General features: G+C 36.7%; 1 protein-coding gene across 1 annotated transcript in view; it reads right to left on the bottom strand.

Moving 5' to 3' along the window:
* The window catches only part of LOC113051334 (USP6 N-terminal-like protein), a 30,505-nt gene extending 18,101 nt beyond the window's left edge, over positions 1 to 12,404 (bottom strand). The window contains exon 1 of the mRNA XM_026214977.1: positions 12,225 to 12,404. The gene's annotated coding sequence lies outside the window, so the exon portion shown is untranslated. The remainder of the gene's footprint in view (positions 1 to 12,224) is intronic.
* Positions 12,405 to 17,316: the final 4,912 nt, after the last annotated feature.

Here is a 17,316-nt window from a genome sequence, read left to right as displayed (position 1 = left end):
CTGGTGTATTTACACAGAATAATATTTCTTATATGTCCCTTTCCCAATTTTCCATCACTCTCACTGTCTCTTGGAGCCTACTCATATCATAAAGCTGTCAAAAGTACCGTCACAAGGATTACAAGTGAACAGAGAATCTGAGGTTTTTCCCGGAAAAAAAGAATAGAAAAAGTATAATAAGTGTTTATAGGCATCTTCAGGCACACATAGTTTGAGAGAGACTGTGCTTCCATGGCTTGCAAAACAGCAGAACCACAGGAAATTATTTTGTGCTTATGAATTTTGTACTACTCAATGAGAAAATAATTTGCTCAAAACCCCAAACCACGGTTTGTAAAACTGAAAAAAAACAAAAGACTTTACTAAGCATTTTCTCTCATCACCCACTGCCATTATATTATACTATATATCCTCTCACTAAAATCTGTCTATGCCAGTTAAAGAAAATAAATAAATAAAAATGGTTACAAGGGCTGATATTTTTGGATAAATGAAAACTTATTTTCGGTAAAATAATTTCTGTGTATAACTAGTTTTGCTGATTTTTGCCAACCCGTACACAAAAGGGTCCCCTTCAAAAAAACTGATCTGAAAACTGAATAAAACTGGCCTTATCCCAAAATTACATAAATAAACCAAGAAGTCAAACATTTTCCACTTCCACTATAATCCACTTCCATAAGGATAAGTATCAGAAAGAATCCTTTTCTCTTCCGTAGGAAGTCAGTGTCGTCATCTGTCACCCTTGCAGTAAACGAGGCAAAAGGATTAGGTTATGCAGTCTTTGATGAAAACTCAGATTATAAACCTCAAGACTGTCATTCAGAACAAAGTGCTCAGAACAATGCATTTCTGAAAATATTTACATGTAATGATCCCATCAGTCATACCATATACACTATAACATATACATAACATGTGCTAATTTAGATTAATTAAGAGCTACCCAACAGAAAATCTGAATTATGTGAGGTATTTCCTCTCCAAACCTCAGTTTGTGTGTATTTTATGTTGGTCTAATATGTTATGCATGTCACAGAGACTCAGCCTTGCTTTATTCTCATATCTTATATTCATCATTGCCTCTACATCCATCTGTGTATGCCTTAAAGGGATCACATCATACTTTTTCCCTTGACATCCACTGAATTATTTTCCACCCTCTCTCTCTCTCTTTGGCCTAAATGATTAAATTATGGTTTTGTTTGTTTGTTTGTTTCTTATTAAAAAATATAATTAAACATCTTATAATTAAAACACCTTTTTTAATCTTTTGGCAGTTGTTTTCTGAGGAGCTTTAGGGACTTTTTGATTGACAAATGAAATGACTGAAATGACAGTCCACAAAATGAGGGACAAGAGACCCTCAGAGGAACCTTGCTGCCATATTATTGAAATAATCTTTAATATAAAGTTTTGACATGTGGAAACTATCTGCTGTTTAAGTTTGGGCTGCTGCATTTGACTTGAGACTGAGAGAAGAAAAACTGTGGTTTAGTAGCTCCGTTGGTCGGTTTGCATACCAACCCCCTTTCAAGGGCAGATAGAGAGAGAGGGGGACAATGATGAGCAAGCATTTCATACAGACCAATCAGCTGACAGTACATCATCAAAACTATTTCACACAAATACATTCTGCTGTACTTTATAGAACACTATTTTTAAAAAGTACAAAGTACAATAAGGGACATTTTCCTGCTGGATTGTATCCCCTGTAGTAAATTAAAATTAAATTGAATTACCGGTAAATTAAATTAAAAATGTATGCATTTAGCAGAAGCTTTTATCCAAAGCAACTTACAGTGCATTCAGGCTATCAATTTTTACCCATCATGTGTTCCCGGGGAATCGAACCCACAACTTACGCTTGATAGCACAATGCACTACCAATTGAGCTACAGAAACACTGTAGTGCTTTTGCATGTGTGATATCTGTTCATTCAAGTGAGATTTCAATAAAATCCAACCTATAGTCTCATTGGAAGAAAGTACCTCTACCTACACTTTTGCACTCCAAATTCATATCAGTACATTTCCCTTCAATTTCCAAATGAAATGACCATGCAAATTGTAAATGTTTACGGGGCATATTTTCATTTAATTAAAAATGATAATTTGTAAACTAAAACATTTGCATTACATACTGTTATAAGCTTCATACTATAATCATAATCCATATCATTATATATTATAGTTAATATGAAAATATGAACAACATTTGTTGAAACAACAGAAGCCTGAAAATCTAATGCGGTAAGTTGCTGAATTCATTGGATCAATTGGTTTAGTTTCAGTTTTTCCTGAAGAACAATGGCAGAAATTAGGCCATTATGTTCTCGTTTGAATGGAGACTGGGTGGGGATTTTATTTCGATCGCTTGTGTCAGTGTAAAAGTGCCTATTTAATTCATCTGGACTTCCATTTTAGGCCTGACTGCCGATCTCTTCCAACTCTGTTTACACTTACACCAGGTGCCATAAATAGCCATTTCTCTAGTGAGCCAGAGTCTAAACACTGGCTTTCCAATCGTCTCAGTTCTCACCAGCATATGGAATGACAGCCCTTCTGCTGAATGTCTTCCCAGCTGGATGTGAAACTCCATGCCTGACCTAGGAATCACTACCCACTGGCCTCCAACGATATGAGAAGAGAACAGATTCTCACAAAACCTAAAGTATGTTTTAGAACAGTGAGATGTTTTACAACATGTTAACTTGAAAAGTTCCAAATAGTGAATTAATATGTCATTAACATTAACATTGAAATCCATATTCTGCTGTACATTACACAGTATAATGAAATGTAATAATCTTTGTTTATATGATACAGTTATTATAAAATGTCAATTTGGAATCAGTGTTAGCATGCAGTGATGTCACAGTGATGTTTGTTGTTTACTCAAAGAATATCTTGGTAAAAGAACACAGTAACTTGTATGATATTGCAGTAAACATGAGTAGATCACTGTGGGCTGAAGCTATGAATTATTCATGTGTGCTGAAGGAGGACTATGTTTGTTGGCAAACTTACATAATAAGAGGGGTCTTCAGCATTTTTAAAGAGCAGTATGCACGCATGACTTTTGAGCTTTTTGACATCCCCAGGGCAGTTTTGAAAGTAAAAATAAATTTTTCTTTATATATTTGTGTGAAATTATTATTATTAATAATAATATTTATATCTAAAAACCATTACTTTTAGTTATTATCATACTACCTTTATTACAAGTGTCTAAAAATGTGAAAGAATGCTATTTGATAACTTGTCAATCAATTTTAACAGCTTCCTGGCCAAGAGCTGTAGGCATAAGCTTGTTTTTTAAGGCTTGTCACATATTCATTGTGTTAGTTTGGCGGAGGAGCTTAACAATCACATTGGCTCGAATAGTTCTCATTCTCAAAACATTGCACTACACCTTCGAGACTCATTTCCAACTATGACATCAGGCCTTGGTGGCCAGTCTCCTGGGTGTGCACCGAAACCTAAAGACCAAACTAAGTATAGTGTGGTTATGGAAAAAAGACTACAGAGACTGGCTCCCTTTATGCAAAAAAACAAAGAGGTCAAGGTTTAAGCAAAGCCAAGACTGGACGGTATGACGTTTTTTGTTTGAGGAAAGAGTTCTAATTTGGGTAATCATATAGGTCTGCTCTGCTGACATTTACTATTCTGACGTGAAAGGGAGAAAGAAGTTAAACATTTAGAGCTGGGGAGAGTAACAGTCGTCAGGGGGAGAGCAGTTGTCAGTGTCTGAGCAAGGACAACTGGCATCACTCGCACCGCCATCTGGGTGGGCCGTCACTGCCTCGTACTTGCTCACAGATGTAGAGCACTTCAACACACTGAGGGGAGCCTTGTCCTGACTGAGAGTTTTCTCTTACACACACGCAAACACATGCACAGGTTTGTTTTTGTGAAAAGTGGGGACATCCCATAAGCGTAATGGTTTTTATACTGTAGAAACTGTATATTCTATCACCCTACACCTAACCCTAACCCTCACAGGAAACTTTGTGCTATTTCAGATTTTCAGTATACTCCATTCTGTGTGATTTATATGCATTTTGAAAAATGGGGACATGGGGTAATCTGCTGAACAGTCACCCTCTCCTTGTAATACCTATGCCATACCCTTGTCATTATGCAATTTTGTGTCCTGATATGTCACAAAAACGCACACACACGAATACAGTGTAGGTAACACTGAGACCAATCATTAATGTGGCAAGTTGTTTGGGCACAAGCATACAGTAGTAACAAGTGTTTATACAGAATATAAATAAATAAATAAATAAATAAATATATATATATAATATGAACACCTCCCCACAGAGGTCTGAGGAAAGAATATATAGCTTTCATGTAAAGCAAAATCCTGGAGAGGAAATGCTAAGGATCTCCAAAAGAAAGCATGCAAAAAGCATCTGGTAATACTTTAAGTGGTCGAATGAAACACATATGCAATACCTACATTCAAATGAACCAAACTGTAATGAAAACTATCTCTCATTTTGAAGCCATGTCCTAGTAGTAAATTCATTTCCTCTATATGTAATATTGGTACAGCCGGATTCTACACAAAATAATGCAGTTAGACAACTTATAACAGGGCTGTAAAGTGCAGCATGTGTGTTGCACATGCTAAAAAAAAATAAAAACATGCATATGCTATGAATAAATTTACCACATTATGTGATACAGGTTTGCATGTGTGTGAGGGACAGAGCTGCTTGTTTGAAGCAATGATTTATGTCTGCATGATTGCGTATGTGTTGTCTGCATGACATTTCCCCCCAACCTTAATAACCGAGTAATTTTTGCAATAAAATCACAACCATCCTTGTGCAAAAATTTTTGGTGGCCAATTTTCAGTGCATCTCTAGTTACATTTGTTACTGACATTTTAAAGGGCACCTTTAAATTTGCATTTAAATATACAGGCACGAAAATGGCATGTTTCTTCTTGCACTCAAAAGAGGCATTTTCAAAATTATATCATAAATTATCTCTTTGGTATTTTAAGCTGAAATTTCACAGACACATTCTGGGGAAATTCTTGTAAAAAGGGGCATAATAGGTGCCCTTTAATCAGGATTCTTGTCTGGTCGGACAAGTAAAACTCTCTCACACTTGCCTGTTTAAAAAATCAACTTGTCCCAGACCAGCGTTAATGGAGCCCTGTGGTTCTCCTACAGTTTACTTTGGCCTACATGTATTACAATTTGCGAACTTTGTGTCTTCATCACTCGCAGTAAACAACTTCCATGCTGATGACCTGTTGAAAAGGCCAATCATGTGGAAAATTGGCTAATTCCTGCTCGAGCGGTGCAATGTAAATTAATTCATTTACATTGCATTTATACTAACACACTTGGCAGATGCTTTTTTTTCCATCAACACTGCATTAATTTTACTTACATCTTTGTATTGTTTTCCCTTGGAATCAAACCCATGACCCCTTGGCAATGCTAGCGCGCTCTATATTGTTTAAACTATAGGATGACTATTAACATAAGTGTACTAACTTATTTAACTTTTTTTTTTATTAGTATAATCATATAAAGTTAAGAGAAATCCTGTTTTTTTCTTATTATTATTCAATAAATGCATTATGCTTCCAAATTCAATGGAAGCAGTATTTGTATAAAACAAATCATGAGAGCAGCCTTCACAAAAATAACTCTGATTATGTGTGTGTTTTTTTTTTTTTTTTAATTGACCAGGTGTAATATATTATATGAGATACCAATCCATACTCCACAGATATTTTTGCTTCAGTTATTTTTCAGTACTGTCAAGAGCAACCCCGTCAGTAAGCATATCAGTGTCCTACAGTAACTGTCTCTTTGCTTCTACAGAAGGCTATTCACTGCGTTATTCAGCACCAACCCTTGTGTGACATCTATACAGCAAACTCACAAAGTAATCACTTTAGTGAATTAAAAAGAGAGGTCAGAATCATGGCCCAGCAGCCAATGCACTGAGCTATGTTGTTCATTCTGAGGATGCAAGTTCGAGTATGATGAATTTGAAACAGGGAGAAGAGTAATTTCAACCCAATATAGGGTGCAGTCTAACATGTGTTCATGGTACGTTTTTTTTTTAAATGCATTATTTTTCACATAATTAACCTTTATTCCACACCAATCTGTCCCTTCTCTGACAAATGCCTCGATTTATTTCCTGTTATTATGAAGCCCCTCCCACAGAAATACGTGACGGCTGAGATTGTTCAGCTGGCTCAGTGTTGTGATTCGCTGAACCGCCTCGAGTTGTATTGTAAACGATGACGTCCTCTATATTGCTTATCAACTTGAGCCCGATTGAGAGGCAAAGAATATTAATGAAGAGGATCGCACAGAACCTGTGCAAGCACGGCTCTTAATGGTATGTTTGTTTGTCGTTGTCTCTTACTTTTAGATGCCCTGTTGTTTGTAAATGCTACTGCTTCTGCTAGCTTTTAATATACGGTTTTATTCTGATTAAAGCTTTAATACAGCACAGCAACCATATGCTCATCCATATATAATGCTTTTCGTTGCTTTGTGAAAATAAGTGTATAAATGAACAGTTTGTTGGGGCTGATCTGAATGATAGACAGAGAGAGAGAGAGAGAGAGAGAGATGCAGACCAGGGGGACGCGAGGAACAGGATTGAGAACCGCTGCTTGAGAATATTGGTGTTGAAACTTGTGAATGCATTAGAAGACAGAATCGCAAATCATATATGCACCGATTTTAACGTGCACCCATAGTTTTCTCTTGCTCTTCTTTAAAGCAGCAGAACATGGTCTCGCCCCCTTTGTTGCGTGTAATCCGGGGGCGGGGTTTATCTGGGTTTGTGACATAACGAACCTCGGAAGAAGCTCGTTGTAGTCCCTTACCAGTCGTTTCTGTAGCCATTAAACTGCCAGAATTTTAAAAGAATATATCTCTGTTTGCTTTGAACTTTCAGCGCTGCAACTTTGCAGATAATGTTTATGCTCAAACAGCAACATTACAAACTAACTAACGTTAAAAAAGTGAAAACCACCCCTTTAAATAAATAGATGGTGGTGGATAAAAAGCTTATATACAGCATTTATTAATTCATTTTTAATTTACAATTATATACAGTTATAATATATATCCACAGAGCTCTCTTTGCCTTTAGGAAATGTTTAGTTTAATGGGGTCTGACATTAGAGTAGATTATCAGCAGTGTATAATTCAACAGCAGAAAAATGTGGTGCTTAAAAACATATTTTTTTACTTAAGGCCTAGTCTATGTTTATTTACTCACCACCATGTCCTTCCAAACTTGTATGACTTTTGTTCCTCTTCAAAACACAAATATATATTTTAGCAATACTCAGGAGTAATTTCTGTCCTTCAGTTGAAAGTCTATTTCACTTTTGAGCTTCCATAAGATTTGTTCTCATGTATCAATCGAGTACGGTTGAGCTACTGTGTTGACGATATTTGATGAGCTCAAATTTGTATGAGTATTGACAAAAAAAGACTAAATTAAATCTGTTCATAACATGATAGAATTTCTTCAAAAGACATGAATCAACTGATTCATATTGATACTTTTATGATGTCTTTATGAACTTTCTGAAACGCCAAAGTTTTGGTGGAATTGACTTCAAAGGAGGAACAGAAATCTTTCATTAAAATTTCATTAAAAAATATCTTTATTTTTATATCGAAGGTGAAAAATACAGGTGCTGGTCATATAATTAGAAAATCATCAAAAAGTTGATTTATTTTACTAATTCCATTCAATAATTGAAACTTGTATATTATATTCATTCGTTACACACAGACTGATATATCCAAAATGTTTATTTCTTTTAATTTTGATGTTTATAACTGACAACTAAGCAAAATACCTAATTCATTATCTCAGAAAATTAGAATAGTGTGAAAAGGTTCAATATCGAAGACACCTTTTGCCACACTCTAATCAGCTAATTAACTCAAAACACTTGCAAAGCCTTTACATTTTCTCTCAGTCTAGTTCTGTAGGCTACACAATCATGGGGAAGACTGCTGACTTGACAGTTGTCCAAAAGACGACCATTGACACCTTGCACAAGGAAGGTAAGACACAAAAGGTCATTGCAAAAGAGGCTGGCTGTTCACAGAGCTCTGTGTCCAAGCACATTAATAGAGAGGCGAAATGGAAGAAAAGATGTGGTAGAAAAAAAGTGTACAAGCAATAGGGTTAACCGCACCCTGGAGAGGATTGTGAAACAAAACCCATTAAAAAATGTGGGGGAGATTCACAAAGAGTGGACTGCAGCTGGAGTCAGTGCTTCAAGAACCACTACACACAGACGAATGCAAGACATGGGTTTCAGCTGTCGCAATCCTTGTGTCAAGACACTATTGAACAACAGACAGTGTCAGAAGCATCTCAATTCAAAAAGGACTGGACTGCTGCTGAGTGGTCCAAAGTTATGTTCTATCAGAGCAGCCTGGTCTCTCATAACACCTGAGCAGTGCCACAGACTGATCGACTCCATGCCACGCAACATTGCTGCAGTAATTCAGGCAAAAGGAGCCTCAACTAAGTATTGAGTCCTGTACATGCTCATACTTTTCATGTTCATACTTTTTAGTTGGACAAGATTTCTAAAAATCATTTTGTTATATTCTAATTTTCTGAGATAATGAATTTGGGATTGTCCTTAGTTGTCAGTTATAATCATTAAAATTAAAAGAAATAAACATCTGAAATATATCAGTCTGTGTGAAATCAATGAATATAATATAAAAGTTTAACTTTTTGAATGTAATTAGTGAAATAAATAAACTTTTTGATGATTTTATAATTATACAGTATGACCAGCAACTGTAAGTGGAATTAATTTGGAATTAAATGAGGGCAAGTAAATTATGACAGTATTCATTTTTGGCCAGTGTTTGAATTTATTTGTTTATTTATTTATAAAAAATAAAAATAAATAAATATATATATATATATATATATATATATATATATATATATATATATATATATATATATATATACATATATATATATATATATATATATATATATATATATATATACATATATATATATATATATATATACATATATATATATATATATATATATATATATATACATATATATATATAATTTTGTTTTTTTTATGGGAGTTAAGGGACCCCCATAAAGCCTTTTTTAAAGATTAATTTATCATATAGTTTATGAACAGCTTCATTTATTATAACAGGAATTTTAAGTGCATAAACTCTGACTATACTGAAGTCAGTGATAATACTCTTTAATGTGAATGTTCTTTGCTTTCTTTCTCCATAATTTACTCGCTGTTTGAGCAACTATGTAAAGTAAGTGTTATAATTTGTAACTTAGAGTGTTTTTATCGGGCTGAGATTACTTTAAATACAAAATTAAAATATTTCCTGGAATCATATCAGGTACTTGTCTAAACTATAAGATGTGGTTATGATGTGTGTAGTTTATAGCCTACATTTTTAAAGGCCACTTTTAGCCTTACCCTGCTAATGGATCACGCTCTGCCAATAGGTAGATATGTAATTATTTGCTTAGTAATAGTTTGGTAGGCCTACACCAAATGAATTAATATTGAATAAGCTTTTGTCTTAGAACCGATGAACAGCTAGGTTATTAAGTGTGATAACAAGGATAAGAAAAAAAAAGAACTCTTATTTAAATAAAACAAACCCTAAAATAAAAACATGATAAGAGATTATAAGAAACATGGTAAGTTTGATATTACATTGATTTTGACAATTTGAACACTGTTTGGTGAACTACTTATTTACAGGCAATATATGTGACGGTTTTAAGCAATGCAGTGTCAAAGCAACCAGTTTTCAAAGTCTGTGCTGAGTAAACAAATTTATAATAGCATGTCTTTAATGTTTCAGGACAAAGTCTGTGAAACATACAAAAAAAGATTCATAAGAATAACTAATACCTATAATATCAACAAAGAGCAACGTTAGATAATGTACAGTAGTCTAATCCTCAGACAGCACACTCACAGTCCGTTCACTGAGTTTCTGATACATATTGCACCCAAAAATGACTGAAATCACCAGTTAAAATCTAGAAAAAAAGTAGAGTTATATCATGTTTTGTCCTCACTCAGAAAGTCAGATATTTTTCTGTATTCTCTCTTGAACAGTTTTTGAACAGATTGCAATGTGGACCAGACATTACACCATAGTCAATAGTCTGTCTGCATACCAGTACACCTATCAGTGACCACTTTATTCATCTGCAAGATGAGCAGTGTTATATTTAGTGGCTCAACAATCCATAAACAGAGCCATAGCAGTTTGTTATACTGGTGTGCCCATCCATCTGAGTACAAATCCTGAGATGAACGCTCAACGCTTCAGTAATACTGGATACAGTTCAGTAAAATCTCTCTTCTGAACATCACTGAAAAGGTGTATCCCATATTTTAAAATACAAGATAATACAAAAATTTTGGAAAATTAACTAAAGGATTATAAACAGCATGCACTAATTTACAGGTCACAATTGAGGCTGAGAGTAGAAATGTTTGTTTACTGTAGTTCTTCAGCTCTGACCTACAGTTACTGTAAATGAGATGGGCCAGTATGAGTTTTGCGCTACAGTGAGATAAAAGCACAAAGATGAAGATGAATGAAATAGTGTTTAATAAATCCACACAAGGGTAAATCCAGGACAGAACAGGCAGGAGACACACATAGGGATGAAGTAGACCGGACAAGAAAACACAGGAATGAACTTATACATTGGTGAATGAGGATAGTTAACAAGACACATCTAAACCAAATGACAATTAGCCATAAACAGAAAACTGGGTCACACAGAGCACATGGGGGATAAAAACACAACTAACAGTCCTGGGGTTTGACAATGAGTACTATACGGGAAAAATGACTGTTAAATACATATATAAAGAAGCCCACCCAAAAGCTTGCACAGAGATCTGTCATTGGTCTACTTCCATCTACTGAACATCTGTGTGCTGAAAGGCAAAACAGCATTATTTACTCCTAAATATGTGTGCATGTTATGACAAAAAGAGATTATTTATGCCTCTGTATTTTATTAAGTTTGGATATTATTTAATTGCAAAATTTAAGCCATGAGACCACATAATGTGAATTCCTCTTGGCTTCTCTCCATCTTTGTATATTGACCAGTTACTTTTTTTGATTGCAACAATATAAACATTCAGTTATGGTGGATATTCTTAAGAACACCTGATTTCACTGCAATTAACCCATCAGAATCTGATTATGCACTGTAAGTGTTATGTGTATAAATGCACAATCACATTAAGCCAATAGCCTACTAAAGTTTTTCTACATTCTACTTATAGCAATTTATACCGCTCTTTTAGTTTAAGAATGAGTGCATTTCTAGTACCTCCAAATAATAGGAATTTGTTCATAATATTCTGAATTATATTCCTCTAAAATCAGAATATTCCACTATAATGAATGAGTGCTTCTCTTATACCTCCAAACATTAAAGCAGAATAAAGAAACCATATAAGCACCAAATAAAAAATCATTAAAAGCAAATATGCATGTAAACATGGCCATTAAGAAAGAAGAAAATGAAAATATTAAATGCAGTCACAAAGGAAAACATAGGAGATGTGTTTCTGGAATATGGAGATTCCATAAACTAATAAAAAAGATATATTTTTTTAAAGATAGTAAAGGTTTTTTGCGGTTTGATATTGAACTGCATCAGACTGAAGAACGCATTTCAGAGATGTGATCAAGAGGGAATAATAGTAAACAGCTTCGATGTAAATCCGCTGAAAGTGAAAGAGCTCTGTTGCTTTCTCTCCTGCATTTTCATGAACTGGTTCTTAAAATAACTACCAAATTTACGAGCATTTTGATTTGAGTCGACTAAATTAAAACAAACGACAAGACATAAATAACAGAGATGTTGTTAAATATGGTGGGTTTTTGAAATCCCTGTCAGTCGAGCTTTAAATTTATAATACACTTCTTTATCATACATATAGGCCTAGTTCATTATGTGAGTCACCTAAAAATGACACTGTTGTGTCGTTTCAGTTCATTGGATCTTGCGTAATATCACTGTTATGGTATGCAACATTCAGAAGCAGGAAGAAAAAAACAAAATCGAATGTCATTATAATGAATTCCGGGGGTAAAAAAAATCCTATAAATAGAAAATATATATAAATATTTATATATTACCGTTTATTGCAAAGGCTCTTCATTCCTTCGTCGCTGGAAACATGGGAGGTAAAGTGAAGCGAATCGCTAAAATCCCGTGGCGAATACAATAGCTGCATGTAACAGCATGGAGAGGAGAGCAAAGCAGCACGTCAGAGCGCACAGACTGTAGCAGCCTTGTACAGTTCGATTCTGGCTGGCAGCTGGTCACGTGATCTGCCAGTGTCATCCAGGGAAAGATTGGACCGCTACTGGCAGGGTAGGTCACGTGACAAACTACCAAATGGTGACTGATAGGCATCTACTGAGCAAGCGCATCTCTGCACCTCTCAGTGTCTAAAGGATATTATGCGATTGCTTTAGTGCATTCATGCAGTTGATTAGCCTATGTACTTTTGTCTGCGCTTTCCTACATCAGTTGCTAAAGTCATGTTGCTCAAAATGTACTATAGTTATCTGTGTAACAGTCTTACTCCCAAAACATCTAGGCATTAGTTAATTGTATAAGTCATTAAATGCAAAATGGTTGATCTAGTTGTCATAAACTGCCAAGCATATTTTCTACAAATGTCTATTACTCTTTGTCTGACAATGGGTATTTCTTCCCTGTTGGCCTGGCAAAACAACAGTAGCTCTGTGGCTGATCCGATGACATTTTGACCATGCCTTCTGCTTTTGGTCAGGTTGAAGCCAGCCTCATCCACATATATGAAGTTGGGAGATGATTCACTTGATGTTGCACTGCAAGATGAGAATTAGATGAGAATCTGTTGGCTGACTGACTGGCACTTCTGGAGGTGCTGTTTGCAAAAGTAAAGTTCTACCTAAGGGGTGTTTTCTGTCTGTCAGACCACTAGTAAAGTTTAACTGTGAATCCTATCCAGTCTCTTTCAATCAATATCCCACATACAGTAATGTGGTTTTTTTTTCAGTGGATATATGGCATAAATACATATTTCAATACAGTATTTCAATACAGTAACTGTCATCCAAACTGCTGCCATAGTTTACATCAGGTGATACTAACAGAGTGTTATTATTGACTAAATATCTTGTTTGTGAACAATATTATGACATAAGGGCTTTTTATTCTGATGACCCTGATATGTTCATTGACATAATAACTTACTTTTGAGAGATTAACTAACAATTCTGAATAGTTATATTCATAGGTAATCCATTGTGTGGTGCTGTTTGTACGAATTGTTAAATTCTGGATATGGTACAAGCAGGCAAAAAAAGACAGACAGATGTCTGTTGTCAACAAATCGAACAGAAAAGTAGTGCAATTTTGCCCTCTGTTGGTGATTGCGTGATAATGTAGCCTAACTGATGGGTTTTACAATAAGGATGACTCGAGAAATGCACCAAATCGACTGAGAAAAACTGTTTAAATATTGAACATAATATATTAAATTACGTTTAATAATTTGAAATGCACTATTTGCTCAAAACTGATGAGCTGATTCTCAGTGAAATTGACATAGCTTTTCACAGCTTCTTTACGTTCTTTCTTCATGTGAATCATTACATGCAAAGTCATCCATCAAAATCTTTCTGTTTACATGTAGGTTCCTGACACATATAGTGTAATATACAGAATTTTTCCATTCATATTGGTTGCATTGGCCAGTTAACTGACACAATAACATACTCGGTTATTTACGTAACTTCGGATACGGGAACAAGCGAGTACTGCATCACTCGACGCTATGGGGGAAAAACTCCTTTTTCTCTGCGGACTGAAGCCTTTACAATCACGCAGTGTAACTGCATGGCCATTGGTTCATTCAGTTAAAAAAAAACAAAGCCTGCTGGAGCCCACCAGAATGGGTGGGGTTATCTGGCTACATAAGAGGGCATTTTGCAATAGGATCTCAGGTAAATTCGACTGAAGCCACAACACAGAGTCGTGCAGCGTCATGACATGGCAAGGAACTGTAAGTAACAGAGTATGTTCCCTTTTGATACTTCACTTGTACTGCATCGCTAGATGCTATGGGAAACCAATACAATCCCACCGTGTAATGACAGAGGAATGACTGAGATAAACTGGCCTTGAGCATAAAAGTCTCAGAGGGACCAATTATACACAGAGTGAGCTCTGCAGGAGGCAAGAGGCTGAACTCACTGAGGTCATAGCACAAATATCTGCTATGGACTCACCGCATGATCAAACCCACGATGGGTCACGCCCCAAGTGGAATGGCCTCTGACTCTTATGGGGCTCTGAAGTCCCAGGGAGGAGTATGCTAGCACGATAGCATCAACTAACCATCGAGATCCTCTGCTTTGTGACCAGGGACCCTTTGGTGTGGCCACTTAAACATTCAAAAGGTTGTTACGACTGCCAAAATGGGACAGAATGCTCAATGTAAATTTTCAGTGCCCTAACCGGGCAGTGAAAGTTAAACTTCTGGTCCATCTCAGAAGGAGGTAATAGAGAGAGAGGAATAACCTGGCACGTGGAGTAGAGCACCTTAGAAATGTACCCATTTCTTGGTTTTAGGATGACTTTGGAGTCGTTAGGCCCAAACTCAAGACAGGCAGGTCTTACTGAGAGAGCCTGCAAGTCACCAACTTGTTTAACTGTTGCAAAAGCAAGTAGCAGAGCGGTTATCAACTACAGGGTTTTCAAGTCTGCAGACTGTAGTGGCTCAAGGTGAGCACACCCACACAATTTATTTAGGACACCACTGTCATGCTATCTGAGCGGACTAGCATGTGGTGTTTTCTTTTCATGTCCGATAAGAAAATCTGAAGGGCTCAACATACTGCTATCATCTAATGGCAGTTGATGTTTAGCCAGCCTTCTGCAGGTCAGTCTGCTTTCACAGAGAGCTCCCCAACCCGTGTTCGATGCATCCACCGAGACAACATTCCTTTTGTGAATAAAGCCCATAGTCACATCTTGCTTGAACCACTTGGTTTTTCCAAGGGGCCAGAGCTGTTGCACAGGCCTGGGTCACCCTGACCCTGAGGTTTCAGCCAGTACTGAAGGGGTCTCATGTGGAGCAGGCCCAGCTGTAGTACTGGCAATGCAGAGGCAATGAGGCCAAGCATCTTTTGAAACGTCTTGAGAGAGAGGGCAAGAGGCTCAGATTTAAAAAAAGATGCAGCGAGCTGTTGTATGGACAGTGCACATTCTGGCGCCCTCATGTGGACTGAGGCGAAAACTGCTTCCAGGAACTAAGTTTTGTCCTAGGAGACAGAGAGCTCTTGGCAAAATTGACCCTGAGTCCCAGGCTAAAGAGGAGGCACCTGTGGTATATTAGCTTGGCATCTGACATGGCTAAGATGATCCAGTCGCTGAGGTAATTTAGAATGTGGACTCCTATCTGCCTCAGATGGGAAAGGGTTGCATCCATGAACTTCATAAAAGTGCGTGGAGCCAGGGACAGTCCGAAGGGCAGGACAGTATTCTGATTTGCCACTCCCTCGAAGGCGAATCTCAAGAATCGTCTGTGATGGTGAGCTACCTGGATGTGAATGTAAGCATCTTTCAGATCCAGAGAAAATAACCAGTCCTTTGGAAATATTTGCGAGAGAATCTGCTTCAGTGCAGTCATTCTGAGTGGCTGTTTCATGAGGGCACGGTTCAGGTGTCTGAGATCAAGGATGGGCCGGAAGCTACCATCCTTTTTGGGGATGAGGAAGTAAAGGCTGTAGAAGCCTGATTTGCTTTGAGCTGGAACCGTCTCTACAACTCATTTTGCCAGTAATTTTTTTACCTCGGATCACAAGATGTGAGTGTTCTTGCCCTGCACTGAGGTGGAAACCATGCCGCAGAACTGCAGGGGTCTTCGATCGAACTGGAGTGAGAATCTTTGTTTTATAATCCCCAGAACCCAGTCTGACACTCATGGGATGGCCTGCCAGGGCCCCGGTCTGTGTGGCGAGGGGTTGGATTAGTTCAGGTGTTGAGTAGCCATGCAGGGACTTGACAATCGTGATAACTGGAAGGGGAAATGCGCTCTCTTTTTGAAAATGTTTTTATTTTTGTCCTTATAACAGCAGCTGTTTGTGAGGGTGCTTTTGGAACGGGCCCAGTATTCACAGTAGCTTCTAGAGCTATACTGCCCCGAGCGCTTAGTCCACTTTTTTTACCTCACAGATCCCTGGGAGGAAGAAAACAGGAGGGTGCAAGGGCTTCGTCACCATAGGCTCATGCAGCTCTGGTTCGTTTTATTATTTTCTGAATGAACCAGTGTGCATGCAGTTACACTGTCTGATTGTAAAGGCTTCAGTCCTCTGAGAAAGAGGAGTTTTTCCCCCATAGCGTCTAGCGCCGCAGTACGAGTGAAGTATCAGAATGGAACTAGGTTTTTCAATAGAGCTGCAATGTCGCCTTAACAAAGGCAGTTGCACAGTTTACGGTTTATACAAAACTTCATACACAAGTTTTTAAATGGATCCCACTAGTATTCTTTAGGCAGTGTAGTAGTCTGTATATTCATTAGGTTTTGTGTGTTTAATGAAGCTGAAGTTTGATTATAACAAAATAAAATTTGCTTTGGAATAAAATATTAAAGTTTGAGGTTTGTACAAGCTGGTGTGTAGTTTTGTGATAGAGTTTATAATTGTGAGAAAATTGTGAATTATTTAATGCTATTTCATGCTAGCAATCAAGAAAACTGTAAAATGCATAAAAAATAGATACTAGACTTATACAATAGACTATAGTTTGTTTCAATGAAGAAGAATCAGGAGAATCTTACTATTATAATTATTTACCATTAATGCTGCATGTTCACTGCTACAATATATACAATAGCTTTTATATACATAATTTATATACAATAGTAGTTTTATTGTCTGTGCACTTGTGACTTCATAATTGTATTTCATTTGCAGTAGGTCCCTTTTTGTCCACTAGATGGCAAGAAATTCCAAGCTAAATGCATTACCACAGATAACCTCAACGTCCAACATGTGGACACACTGAAGGGTCAAAGGGTTGCATGAGTGTTTCCCTTCTGTTCTTTTTATGCTGGCTTGGCTTTCATCATTGCTAGATGAGACATTCCCTTATAGTGAATGAAGCATACAAGGTTACAATCCAGAGTTTTTTTTCTTTTTCACGGTCATTGATATAAACTCAAAACTGATGACA

The sequence above is a fragment of the Carassius auratus genome, chromosome 32, assembly GCF_003368295.1.
Source record: "Carassius auratus strain Wakin chromosome 32, ASM336829v1, whole genome shotgun sequence".
NCBI classification, from domain to species: Eukaryota; Metazoa; Chordata; class Actinopteri; order Cypriniformes; family Cyprinidae; genus Carassius; species Carassius auratus.
The sequence above is the reverse complement of the archived record's forward strand: the minus strand, read 5'-3'. Positions and strand labels throughout refer to the sequence as shown.